At 47.4% G+C, this 13026-nt stretch overlaps 1 pseudogene; it reads right to left on the reverse strand.

The window, feature by feature from the left end:
• Positions 1-607: 607 nt before the first annotated feature.
• On the reverse strand, positions 608-10139 carry LOC136578083 (mitochondrial dynamics protein MID49-like; annotated as a pseudogene).
• Between the last annotated feature and the right edge of the window lie 2887 nt (positions 10140-13026).

Here is a 13026-nt window from a genome sequence, read left to right on the forward strand (position 1 = left end):
TCTCCATTTGTGTACATAAAGTTAATTGAAGCAAGAACCGGATGTTCTACTGTTAGAGGAAAGACAGTTCCATCACCAACACAGAAGGATGTTCTTTACTGTAAGAGCAGTGTAACTGTGGGACACAAAATCCACAAACAAGGCCATCAACTAACTTTATTGAATGTCCCTGGAGAAGCACAAATACAAGTAAAGCTTACATCACAGTGTAAGGAATAGTTCTGCAACTTTCTAATATAGCTTGCATTTCAATTTTAAATATTCAAAATCTTTGCCTGCTGTCAGTGAATGGAAACATTGTTTATACCTCAAGGCTTATAAACCTGCCCTTGATCATGTGCTGCTCCTGGCATGTTACAATGTATCAGAGCTCTCCCTTCTAGTGGGCGGTGCAGCTGTGTGAGCAGGATACGTTTTCAAACTCTGTGTTTGCATTCACTGAAAGCAAGCAGAGATTTTGAAAATTGTCAGCAAGCGATACACATGTATATTAGCAGTTGTAGACCTTTTCATTATACAGTAGGAAGAGTAATTCTGTAGAGACCTCTGGCAGGATGCACTCAGCATTAAGTACCCGATGGCGGCCGTCAGTTGGCTGTAAACAACCTCATTTTTTCAGCAAGGAGCTGGGATCAGAAAAAAAATCTGATACAGTCCAAAGCCGATCTCCTCCTCCATCAGGGGCAAGAATAAATTGATATCTTGGTTAAAATAGCAAGGGAGGGTCCTGCTGCCCAGATACCCGATGAGCGCCTCTATGACCTGTAGGAAGCGGTCAGCTATACTAGACTCTGACCAATCAGATGAGTCATTACTGACATGGAGAAGAACACGTCTTAGATGGGTTGAAGACAGTTGGCCAAGTCCTGAGCGCTGATGGCCGATATTCTTTAGTATGTGTAGGCGCTTCTGTTGAATCGTTGCTGTCTAGGCCCTGGAGGCGGAGAATCTCCTCGCGGTAAAAGGTCCTTCGCCAGGGGTTTTCGGACGGGGCGGTAGAGTGGGGGTATGCCAGCAGGATAATGTCTTTGGTTTAAGCCTCCAGCCTAAGGTCATGAACACAACAACCGGCCAAGCATTACACTCAAGGACCGTCCCGATCAATGGCCAGTTAATGGACGATGTGATGGTCTTGTGCAAGGACTCCACGATTATCCTGGTGGAAAGGTAGCCCCCCAACATATACCTGTCCCATGGACTAAGCCCCCAGACTGTATACTCCAGAATAACCATTTTAATTATCCAAAATAGAGGGTCATTGAGATGGTCCACAGTGCCGGTTCAAGTATTAGAGGCAGCAATACGTAAGCCTGGTCCAAACTGGTAACGGGGAGGCCATTACCCAGGAAACCCCCCAACTGCATGGCGAACAAAGGCATTTCGGGGTGCTTTGCCTTCAGAAAGTCCTGTAGCTCGCTAACAATGTCCAGCACCAGCTGTCTGGCACAACTGCTTTGTGGGTGTAGTAATGCAGGAGGGTCTCCCGTACGGTGAGGCACATAGGGGTCTTCTCAGCAGCAGGGGGTTGTGGAGGATCACTGCTCGAAGCTGCGACATCTGGAAGGATGGAAAGAAAAGAATCAGGCTCTCCTTCGCTCCATCTCTTGCTATAAAAGGAACCGGTCAACTCCGAACGGCACTGAACACTAAGTTATAGTGTGTGGGGAGGCGGCGGGAGTCAGGGGGGATGTATTACCTTTACTCACCTACTCCTGCACTGCTCCACTCACCTGCTCCTTGTAAAGTCCGCACGCAGTCAAAAAAATAGGACCATTTTCAGAGCGCTGTGCGAACACAGTCCCATAGGCTTCCAGGGGAGAGCGTGTGCACAGCAGTCTGAAAAGAGCTTGGACACGGCAGGAGGGTCAAAAAGAAAAATACATTTTTTTTGACTCTCCCAAGGTGTCCACGATCCGTCCAAAAATCTGACTCTTTTCAAACTGCTGTGCCTCCCCCAGATTCTCCGGGGCGTAGCATTTAGGAATATGTAGCGTTCACGCTCCCTAAGGGACATTCATAGAAGATTAGACGACAGTTTCTCACACAAAAAAGCAGCAAATTTTTGCACGTGGGGATCTGAGCAAAAACGGGCAACTTTTTCACTTTCTAGGTCACCGACTACCAATTATTTTTTAAAGAGCGTGGCTTGTCAGAAAGGGGGCGTGGCTAGCACAGAGACACATTTATGTATAATATACGCTGGTGTAAACTATACCAGAAATGAACCCCAGATCGGATCCTGCATACATTTCTGATTAGGTGCATGGAGGAGCTGAGATGTGCCTAATATATGAAGAGTTGTGCTCCTACTCATGTATTAGGTGCGTCATGCCCCGCTGGAAATATTAAGACCAGCACTTGAAATACGGGGCTTAATAACATTTCCCTGCTGTTGTAGTCTGAAGTAGAAATAAACCAGATTTCTGTTAGCAGCTTTGGGTATGACTGGAGTAGAGATGTGATATAGCATATTATATATGATATTATATCCACTGGTGAGGACACTTTCGGTTCCTCTGCTGACCTGTGACAGGCGGGTCGGGCTCGGGTGCTGCTAATGCACTGCTCAAGTCCGGGCAGGTTGCTTTTCACAGACGTTTGGGGGAGGCCTTCATCGGAACGGCTTACTTCCAGCTTTCTTCTATGGTTTTCTCTTCCACTTTCTCCTCAGGAGGCGATGCTGCTCGGTGAATCAGCTGCAGACAATAGGAGTAGAATATAATCATGTGCAGAATCAGCTTTACAGCAATGACTCATTTAAAGGGACCATGACCCAAATGCATATGTATTTTTCATTTACACAGTGCCAAATTTGAAATCTCCTTTAACGGGGTCTTTCCCATTAATGACATTCTTCCCTTTTTTACACGAAAGGCAATATATGTTTGATCACTGGGGGTCCAACTGCTGGAACTCCCAGCGATCCTGAAACTAGCTCATCCGAATGCCCCATATGAATAGAGCAGCAGTGCGTATGTTGAACCGCTCCCCCGTTCCCTGCTACTATGGGAAGAAGGGAGATGGCTGTCCTTGGCAATCTCCTTCTGTCCCATAGAAGTGAATGAGACAGTAGTCATGCCTGTACATGGCCACTCCATTCATGTGAGGCATTTGGGGGCACCAGGCTCAGAGTCGCTGAGGGTCCCAGCAGTCAGACATGTATCCCCTATTCTGTAGACAGGGAATAGAGCTCTGAAGTGCTAAAACCCCTTTGAGTATAATTTACCACTTACATATAATTCCTGAGTTATATCATGTCTTATACTCCAGTCACACATAAAGCGGCAAAAAGGGGGGCAGCTTTTTGCCACAAACGGCTAATCGCACCGCGGGAACTTACTTTTGCCACACTTGGCCAATCGCAAGGCAGACACCTTTTTTCATTTCCCCACATGGCTAATCGCACTGCAGGCACCTTTGTTTCTCATTTGCCACACACGGCCAATTGCACAATGGGCATCTTTTTTTTGTTTTCCACAAACAGTCAATCGCACCTTGGGCACCTTACGGCCAATCGCGCCATGGTCACCTCTCTTTTTCGTTTGCCACACACGGCCAATTGCACCATGGGCACCTTTTTTATAGTTCGCTACACACGGCCAATCGCACTGCGGGCACCTTTTTTATAGTTCGCTACACACAGCCAATCGCACTGCGGGCACCTTTTTTATAGTTCGCTACACACGGCCAATCGCACTGTGGGCACCTTTTTTATAGTTCGCTACACACGGCCAATCGCACTGCGGGCACCTTTTTTATAGTTCGCCACACACGGCCAATCGCACTGCGGGCACCTTATTTTTGTTCACCACATGCAGCCAATTGCACCGCATTGAGATGCAGCAGATGTCAGTCCGGAGGCAATGGGTCCCAGAGAAAAACACATAGTGTCCCAGTAAAAATAACACCCCCAGTAGTAATAGTACCCCCTAGTGGCCCCAGTAGTAATAATGCCCCCATAGTGATCCCAGTAGTAATAATAACCCCATTGTGGCCCCAGTAGTAATAATGCCCCTATAGTGGCCCCAGTAGTAATAATACCCCCATAGTGGCTCCAGTAGTAATAATGCCCCTATAGTGGCCCCAGTAGTAATACTACCCCCATAGTGGCCCCAGTAGAAATAATGCCCCTATAGTGGCCTCAGTAGTAATACCCTCCTAGTGGCCCTAGTACTAATAATACCCCTATAGTGGCTCCAGTAGTAATAATGCCCCTATAGTGGCCCCAGTAGTAATACTACCCTCATTGTGGCCCCAGTAGTAATAATGCCCCCATAGTGGCCCCAGTAGAAATAATGCCCCTATAGTGGCCTCAGTAGTAATACCCTCCTAGTGGCCCTAGTACTAATAATACCCCCATAGTGACCCCAGTAGTAATAATACCCCCATAGTGGCCCCAGTAGTAATAATGCCCCCATAATAGCCCTAGTAGTAATAATACCCCCATAGTGACCCCAGTAGTAATAGTGGCCCCATAGTGACCCCAGTAGTAATAATACCCCCATAGTGGCCCCATGGTGACCCCAGTAGTAATAATACCCTCATAGTGACACCAGTAGTAATAGTGGCCCCCTTAGTGACCCCAGTAGTAATAATACCCCCATAGTGCCCCCAGTAGTAATAATGGCCACCATAGTGGCCCCAGTAGTAATAATACCCCCATAGTGCCCCCAGTAGTAATAATGCCCCTATAGTGACCCCAGTAGTAATACTGCCCTCATTGTGGCCCCAGCAGCAATAATACCCCCATAGTGGCCCCAGTAGTAATAATGCCCCTACAGTGGCCTCAGTAGTAGTAATACCCCCCTAGTGGCCCTAGTACTAATAATACCCCTATAGTGGCCCCAGTAGTAATAATGGCCACCATAGTGAACCCTGTAGTTTTAATGTCCCCATAGTGGCCCCAGTAGTAGCAATGCCCCCATAATAGCCCTAGTAGTAATAATACCCCCATAGTGACCCCAGTAGTAATAATACCTCCTTCGTGACGCCAGTAGTAATAGTGGCCCCATAGTGACCCCAGTAGTAATAGTGGCCCCCATAGTGACCCCAGTAGTAATAATACCCCCATAGTGGCCCCATGGTGACCGCAGTAGTAATAATACCCCCATAGTGACCCCAGTAGTAATAGTGGCCCCATAGTGACCCCAGTAGTAATAGTGGCCCCATAGTGACCCCAGTAGTAATAATACCTCCTTCGTGACCCCAGTAGTAATAGTGGCCCCCATAGTGACCCCAGTAGTAATAATACCCCTATATCACCTCTCTTTGACGTTCTCTCTGGATGTGGCTGGTGTTTTTTAGCATGAAGTAGCTGACAATCAGGAATACTGGAGATCTGGAACCCCTTCCCAGCAAACTGTGAGTCCGAGGTTAGAGCCGGGGGTCTGGTTGCTGATGGTAGTGGGGGTCTGCTAATTATAATTATAGATCCCCAGCGTACGGCCCCCAAAGAAAGGAATTGGCCCGTACTGCCCCTTATTATGTCCTTTACGGGGTCGGCAGGACAACTAGCCGCGTTACGCCATATTACGGACGCGTTCTCCCTACAAGCGTTACTCTGAGGATTTGTTACAGATGCAGTCAGAGCCGACGATCAGCTGTGAATTCTACTGGATGGCAGCAAAGTACAGGGGCCGAAAAAATGGGAGAAAAATAAAAATCCGTAAGAAAAATAGGAATAAAAAACATCTTTGGCGCACTTTTCCTCTTTTGTTAAATAAATAAAAACCCGCATTCGGTATTGTCGCATCCGTAATGATCTGTACAAAAAACGGAACCGACTTCTGATCCCGCACGGCAAACGGGGTAAAAACATGAACGCACAAAAAAATAACTAAACTAAAATTCTTTTTGGGTCATTTTGCCTCCCCAAGAAAACACAATAAAAGTGATTAAAAAAACACATGTAGCCCAAAGTGGTCCCATTGAAAACTGCACCTCGTCACCGAGCCCCACTGGTCAAAAATAAAGTTATGGGATTTTGAATGCAGCGCTCTAAAACGAAGACCTTCCAAATATGACTCAATGTTATGGCTTTTAAAGAGCGGAGATGAAAATCCCCCCCCAAATCGTCGCCTCCTTAAGCCTAAACTAGGTTGTGTCACTAAGGGGTTAATGCCTTTAACTTGGTGCACAACAACACTGGCAGCCCTGGAGACGGCACATGGCAGATCACCGTAGCAACAGAATGTCCAGAGATCTCACCCGGCGGCCATCTTGTGTCGGCTGAGCTGGACAGCATGCAGATGACAGGTGCAGGTATGTAGCTCCTCCCTCAGCGCTGAGGCCGCGCCCACACATGGCGTAGCTGGTAAAATGGGCACATCTGGGCGTGGTGAGGCAGAGTTACTGAAGGCCTTCAGTGTTTTGGCGTACAACAGCTGGACATGATGTTGCGCAGCATCTTGTGCGCCGTGCGGGGGACTTTTTACACTTTCTTACACCGGCCACACTACTTTTAAGAGAGTGGGCGTGGCTTCACATGAGGGGGCGGGGCTGCTCACGGCCATCGCATTTGTTTTTACACCAAAAACTGGTGTAAATTTATCTTTGGCGCACAGACAGACGGAAAATACCCCAACTGTATTAAGAGGAGCGAGCGCTCTGTACATTTAGGACGCTTCCCGCCGGCACGATGTTTCCTTAGACCGGCGTACGACGTCACTGAGTAAGGCCGCCTGCAGACGAGCGGGTCGGATCCGGCGGCAAGAATTCTCGCCGCGGGACCCGACCCGAGCGCCTGCAGGGACCAGCGCGTACTCACCCGCGCCTGGCGGCCCCGGCTCTTTCATGTGCAGACCGGAGCCGCCGGCTGCGTGAGTGACGTTTCTGTGTGAGGCTCTGCGAACCCCGCACAAAAATAGGACATGCCGCGGTTTGTTTGCCGCGCGACATTTCGCGCGGCCAAACCGCGGCCGTCTGCATAGGATTGCGTTTGTTAACGCAATCCTATGCAGGCTTTGAGCGGCGGAAATCCCGCGGGAAATCCCGCTGCGGGATTTCCGCTCGTCTGCAGGCGGCCTAAATCTGCTCCTTGAAAAGCCCTAAATACAGTTTGTGGTTTGTATAGAGGCGATCCCACGCCATACAATGCGTCAGACGGAGACAGCGTGAACACTGAGCGTGGCTGTTAACCCTTTAAATGCCGTTATCACTCCTGACCATGGCATTTAACCCCTTAATGACGCGGCCCCTTTTTCTTTTTCCATTTTCGTTTTTTCCTCCCCCCTTTATCATAACTCCTTTATTTATCCATCGCCGTCGCTGTAGGAGGGCTTGTTTTTTGCGGGACGAGTTGTATTTTTCAATGGTGCCATTTAAAGTACCATATAATGGACTAAAAAACGTTAAAAAAATTCTAAGTGGAGTAAAATAAAAAAAAAAGACATTTCGCCATCTTTTAGTGCGTCTTGTTTCTACGGCGCACAAACGGCAACAAAAGCGACATGATACCTTTATTCTATGGGTCGGTACGATTACTGCGATACCAAACTTGTATAGCTTTTTTTTTTTACTATACAGATAGTCCCCGACTTGCGAACATTCGAGTTACGGATTTCGCTAGATACGAACTATCTGTCCTGCACAGTATGATGTAATGCTATGGCACAGTATGATGTTATGCTATGGCTCAGTATGATGTAATGCTATGGCACAGTATGATGTTATGCTATGGCTCAGTATGATGTTATGCTATGGCACAGTATGATGTTATGCTATGGCTCAGTATGATGTAATGCTATGGCACAGTATGATGTTATGCTATGGCATGACATCATACTGTGCAGGGACCGGGCAGGCTTCTATCAAGCCTGATAGAAGCCTGTCCGGTCAGTTCGCGGTTGCTAGGCAGCCGGGGGCCTTCTGAAAGGTCCTAGGGCTGTCTATGCAGAGCGCCTAGCAAGCCGTGCGCTTGATGGGCACTCTGCATAGGCAGCCCTGGGGCCTTTCAGGAGGTCCCCCGCTGCCTAGCAACCACACAGCGTCCCGCGATCTCATCATGGGACGCTGTACGGGCCCCCTGAACGTCGGGTGCAGGCTGTTTCTTACAGCGCGCACCCGGCGGCAGCAGTTCTGACGAGCCGCGCCGCTCGTCAGAACTGATAACACTTTAAATGCCGCTGTCAGAGCGGTATTTAAAGTGTTAACAGTTCCGACAAGCGGTGCGGCTCGTCGGAACTGCTGCCGCCGGGTGCCCGCTGTAAGAACAGCCTGCACCCGACATTGTATGGCGCGGCATCCACCCGCGATCCCGCTCCATACTACCATTTGTTCGACTTGCGAACAAAACGGACTTGCGAACGGGCTCCCGGAACGGAACCTGTTCGCAAGTCGGGGAGCACCTGTACTACTCTTTTTTTTTAGACATTTAATTTTTTTCAATTATTTTCTGCGGTCATTTTGTGCGCGCGATAACTTTTTTATCTTTCCATCGACGTCGTTGAACAAGGGCTCATTTTTTGCAGGATGTCCTGTAGTTTCTGATAGTACCAATTTGGAATACATACGACTTTTTGATCGCTTTTTATTGCGTTTTTTCTGGGAGACAGGGTAACTAAAAAAGTGCATTTCTGGCGTTCTTTATTTTATTTTTCGGACGACGTTCACCGTGCAGGAAAAATAATGTGCTACTTTGATAGTTCGGACTTTTACGGACGCGGCGATACCAAATACATATTTTTATTGTATGATTTAGATTTTTTAATAATAGATATGGCAAAAGGGGGGGGATTTAAACTTTGACAATTTTTTTTTTTACAATTAAAAAAACTTTATTGATTTTTTAAAAAATTACTTTGAAGTCCCCCTGGGGGACTTTAACATGCGATGCTTTGATCGCTCCTGCAGTATGACGTAATGCGGGACCCTCGAACATCGTTCGGGGGATTTAAATGCCGCTGTCAGAATTGACAGCGGCATTTAAATGGTTTATAGCCGCGATCGGCCGCACGGCTATTGCCCGCGGGTGTCAGCTGTTATTAACAGCTGACGCCCGCACTGTATGAAGAGAGGTCGCCACGCGGCTCCATGACGTACCGGTACGTCATGGAGCAGGAAGGGGTTAAATGCCCCAATCACTATTCCGGGGTCCCAAACGCCCCTCCAATTCCCACCTGCAATGAGATCATGAGGCGCCATCCGGTTGCATGGCTGCGAAGGCATGCCTGTAGTGTGGCTGGAAAGACTGCCTGTCAAAACATAGTATAATGCAATACTATGATATCTTATTATACTCTATGAGCGAGCTAAAGACCGCAAGTTCAAAACCCCTATGGTGACTAAAAATAATGTAAACAGGAGTTTAAAAAAGTTGTATTAATTTGCAAAACTAAAAGGTATTAAAAGTTAAAATAAAACCCTTTGTTATTTTTGTTATACAATATAAAAAAAAATTATATATGTGCGTGTGTGTGTGTGTGTGTGTGAGATATGGTTGCGTCCGTAAAAGTCCAATCAAAGAAATGTATTATTTATCTCACATGATGGAACGTCGTCAGAAAAAAAAATAAACATCAGAATTCCATATTTTTGGTCAAATTGTCTCCAAGAGAAAAATGAAAATAAAGTAAATCCCAAGGTCATATGTGCTCCGTAATGGAGCTAATAGGAAGTACAGGACACCCCTCAAAAAGACAAACCAAACCATATAAGCCTGGTATTGTCGTCATCGTACTGACCCATAGAATAAAGTTATTTTGTTTTTGTCAAAGTGTGCATGCCGTAAAAATAAGTCCCCCCACCCCCAAAGATAGTGGAATATTTTTTTATATTTCACCCCAATTAGAAATTTTTAGTATTTACCTGTCCGTTGTCTTTGGATACGACAAATCTCAGCTTCTTCTCGTCCCGCAGGCGCAGTAGAGCTTGTCGGCTGGTTGGGTCCTCGAGAACGCGCGGTCCGCTCACCCCACGGCTCCCGCTGACAGTACGGACCTGAAAATAAACAGAACAGCAGCTTCCACCTGCCGACCGTCTCCCTGCTGAGGGGTAAGTTTGGAATGAGGGGCTTATGTATGTGACTGTTTATGTGCCAAGGGGGGGGGGGCTATCACAGTAATTTGTCTTGGTAGAGGGTGTCACTATTACAGTGATCACGAACCTATGACACGCGTGTCAGCACTGACACGCGTAGCCATGTTCGTTGACACACCGCCGCATACAGAGAAGTATGGGGCCGCATTCCAAGAACCGAAAAGAATGTTTCATCCTCGGCTCCTGCACGGCCAGGTGTCACTCACTGCTCCGCTGCCCCTTTTGTGTCCTCTGCAGAGCATAGGGGACGTGGAGGAGCGCTGAACATCGCCCAACGCGGGGGCACTGTCAAGTGCTCTAGAGACGCGCCGGTGCTCACTCCCTACAACGGAGGACCGCAGTGGGACCGGAGATTGCAGCACAAGGCTGCCCCCATCACTGCTGTGTGCCCGCTGTCAGCCGCCATCCATAGAGTTCGGAGCTGTAGGGACGGGACAGACTACAAAGCTGCAGGCAATCGGAAGCTAGGGGTGTGACAGGGGCATTCCCTCCTGCTAAGTGCTGTCACACCCCTAGCTTCCGGTGTCGACAAGGTACAACAGTACCCACAGCGGCACCTTGTCACACATCTTCTGGTCCTATCCACTAATCATGCCTGATTGGCAGGAAGTATAAGCACTAGAGATGAGCGAACCTACTTGGCCACGCCCCTTTTTCACCCGAGTACCGCGATTTTCGAGTACTTCGTACTCGGGCGAAAAGATTCGGGGGACCCCGTGGGTGAGTGGGGGGTTGCAGCGGGGAGTGGGGGGGGGGGGAAGGAGAGAGAGAGAGGGCTCCCCCATGTTCCCCGCTGCTACCCCCCGCTCCGTCACGCTTCCCCCCGCCCCCCGAATCTTTGCACCCGAGTACTGAAGTACTCGAAAATCGCGGTGCTCGATTGAGTAATTACTCAAAACGAGTAGGCTCGCTCATCTCTAATAAGCACGTATCAAAAAAGTTACATATCTTACCGTACCTGTTGTCCCAAAACTCGCTCTACTGATTATTGGTTTCAATAGAATTCACCCAGCATACAAAAAATTGATAGGCCATGTCCTATTAGGTGCCAAATTGCTTTTTTCCAAAAATTGGAAATCTGAGGCCCAACTGTTTGTCAAAGATCTAATTAGTAGAGATAAGCGAGCACGCTCGTTTAAGGCTGATGCTCGAGAGAGCATCGGTCTTTTTGAGTAACTGCTTACTTGTTCGAGCACCTTGTGGGGAAGCGGTGGGGGGAGCAGGGGGGAGAGTGAGAGAGATCTCTCTCTCCCCCCGCCTCTCCATCGCCCCCCACCCCCGCATGGTGCTCAGACGAGTAAGCAGTTACTCGAAAAGACCGATGCTCTCTTGAGCATCAGCCTTAAATGAGCATGCTGGCTCATCTCTACTAATTAGCTTGATTTTAGAACATAGTTTATACAAGAAAATACTAGCCCTTTGAAATAATGCAATTTCAAAATATCAGAAAATGTAGAACCCATGGATAGTACAATTCTCTCCTTTTAGTGTCTTCTCTCATTCTCTTACTTCGTTTTTTCCCAGTTTACAAACAGATGGGAGTGATCCTTGTATTGTCCCTCAATGTATTTATACATAGTTATTTGGTCGCCTCTTAACCGTCTTTTTTCCAGCGTGAATAATCCTAATTTTGATAGCCTCACTGAGTATTCCGGTCCTCTCAGTCCATTTATTGATTTAGTTGCCCTGCTTTGGACCCCTTTAAGCACTGCAACAGCTTTCCTGAGCACCACTGTCCAGAACTGTAGACGGTATTCCATATGAGGCCTGACAAGTGCCTTATATATCAGAAGATATATTATGTGGCTTGGGATGTCACAAAAATGGGTGTCTTTAAAAGAAAGCTTGCTGAAGCTCTGAGGGTCAGCCTATGGATGGGCCCCTCAAAAAGGACAGAAAAAAACACAAAAAGAGCAAAAATGTAAAAAATGTGCTAAAAAAAAGCAAAACAAAAGCAAAAAAAGTAAACAAAAAAAAAACAAGCAGAATCCCTGAGGGTCGATCCTGTTGAAGGGCCTTCTCAAAATCAAAAATGTCTGAAAGCTCAAAAAAGAAAAGCAAGCAAAAAAAAAAACAGCGGGTGTCACTTGACTCGGTTGTCATGTGGCTCGGGATGTCACTTGGCTCGGCTGTCATGTGGCTCGGGTTGTCACTTGGCTCCGTTATGTCACGTGGCTCGGGATGTCACTTGGCTCAGCTGTCATGTGGCTCGGGTTGTCACTTGGCTCGTCTGTCATGTGGCTCAGGATGTCACAAAATTTAGTTTCCTTAAAAAGAAAGCTTGCTGAAGCTCTGAGGGTCAGCCTATGGATGGGCCCCTCAAAAAGGACAGAAAAAAACACAAAAAGAGCAAAAATATAAAAAATGTGCTATAAAAGCATAAAGCAAAAAAAAGTAAACCAAAAAAAAATAGCAGAAACCCTGAGGGTCGATTCCGTTGAATGGCCTCCTTAAAAACAAAGCCTGAAAGCTTGATGGAGCCCTGAGGGTCGGCCTCTAGACGGGTCTACTCAAAAAGCACAAAAAGTGCAAGAAAGCGTGCCTAAATAGCACAGAAAGAAAAAGCAAGCAAAAAAAAAAACAACGGGTGTCACTTGGCTCGGCTGTCATGTGGCTCGGGTTGTCACTTGGCTCCGTTATGTCATGTGGCTCGGGATGTCACTTGGCTCGGCTGTCATGTGGCTCGGGTTGTCACTTGGCTCGTCTGTCATGTGGCTCAGGATGTCGCAAAATTTAGTTTCCTTAAAAAGAAAGCTTGCTGAAGCTCTGAGGGTCAGCCTATGGATGGGCCCCTCAAAAAGGACAGAAAAAAACACAAAAAGAGCAAAAATGTAAAAAAAACGTGCTATAAAGGCATAAAGCAAAAAAAAGTAAACAAAAAAAACAAAACAAGCAGAAACCCTGAGGGTCGATTCCGTTGAAGGGCCTCCTTAAAAACAAAGCCTGAAAGCTTGATGGAGCCCTGAGTGTCGGCCTCTAGACGGGTCTACT

This window comes from Eleutherodactylus coqui, chromosome 8 (assembly GCF_035609145.1).
Source record: "Eleutherodactylus coqui strain aEleCoq1 chromosome 8, aEleCoq1.hap1, whole genome shotgun sequence".
NCBI lineage: Eukaryota > Metazoa > Chordata > Amphibia > Anura > Eleutherodactylidae > Eleutherodactylus > Eleutherodactylus coqui.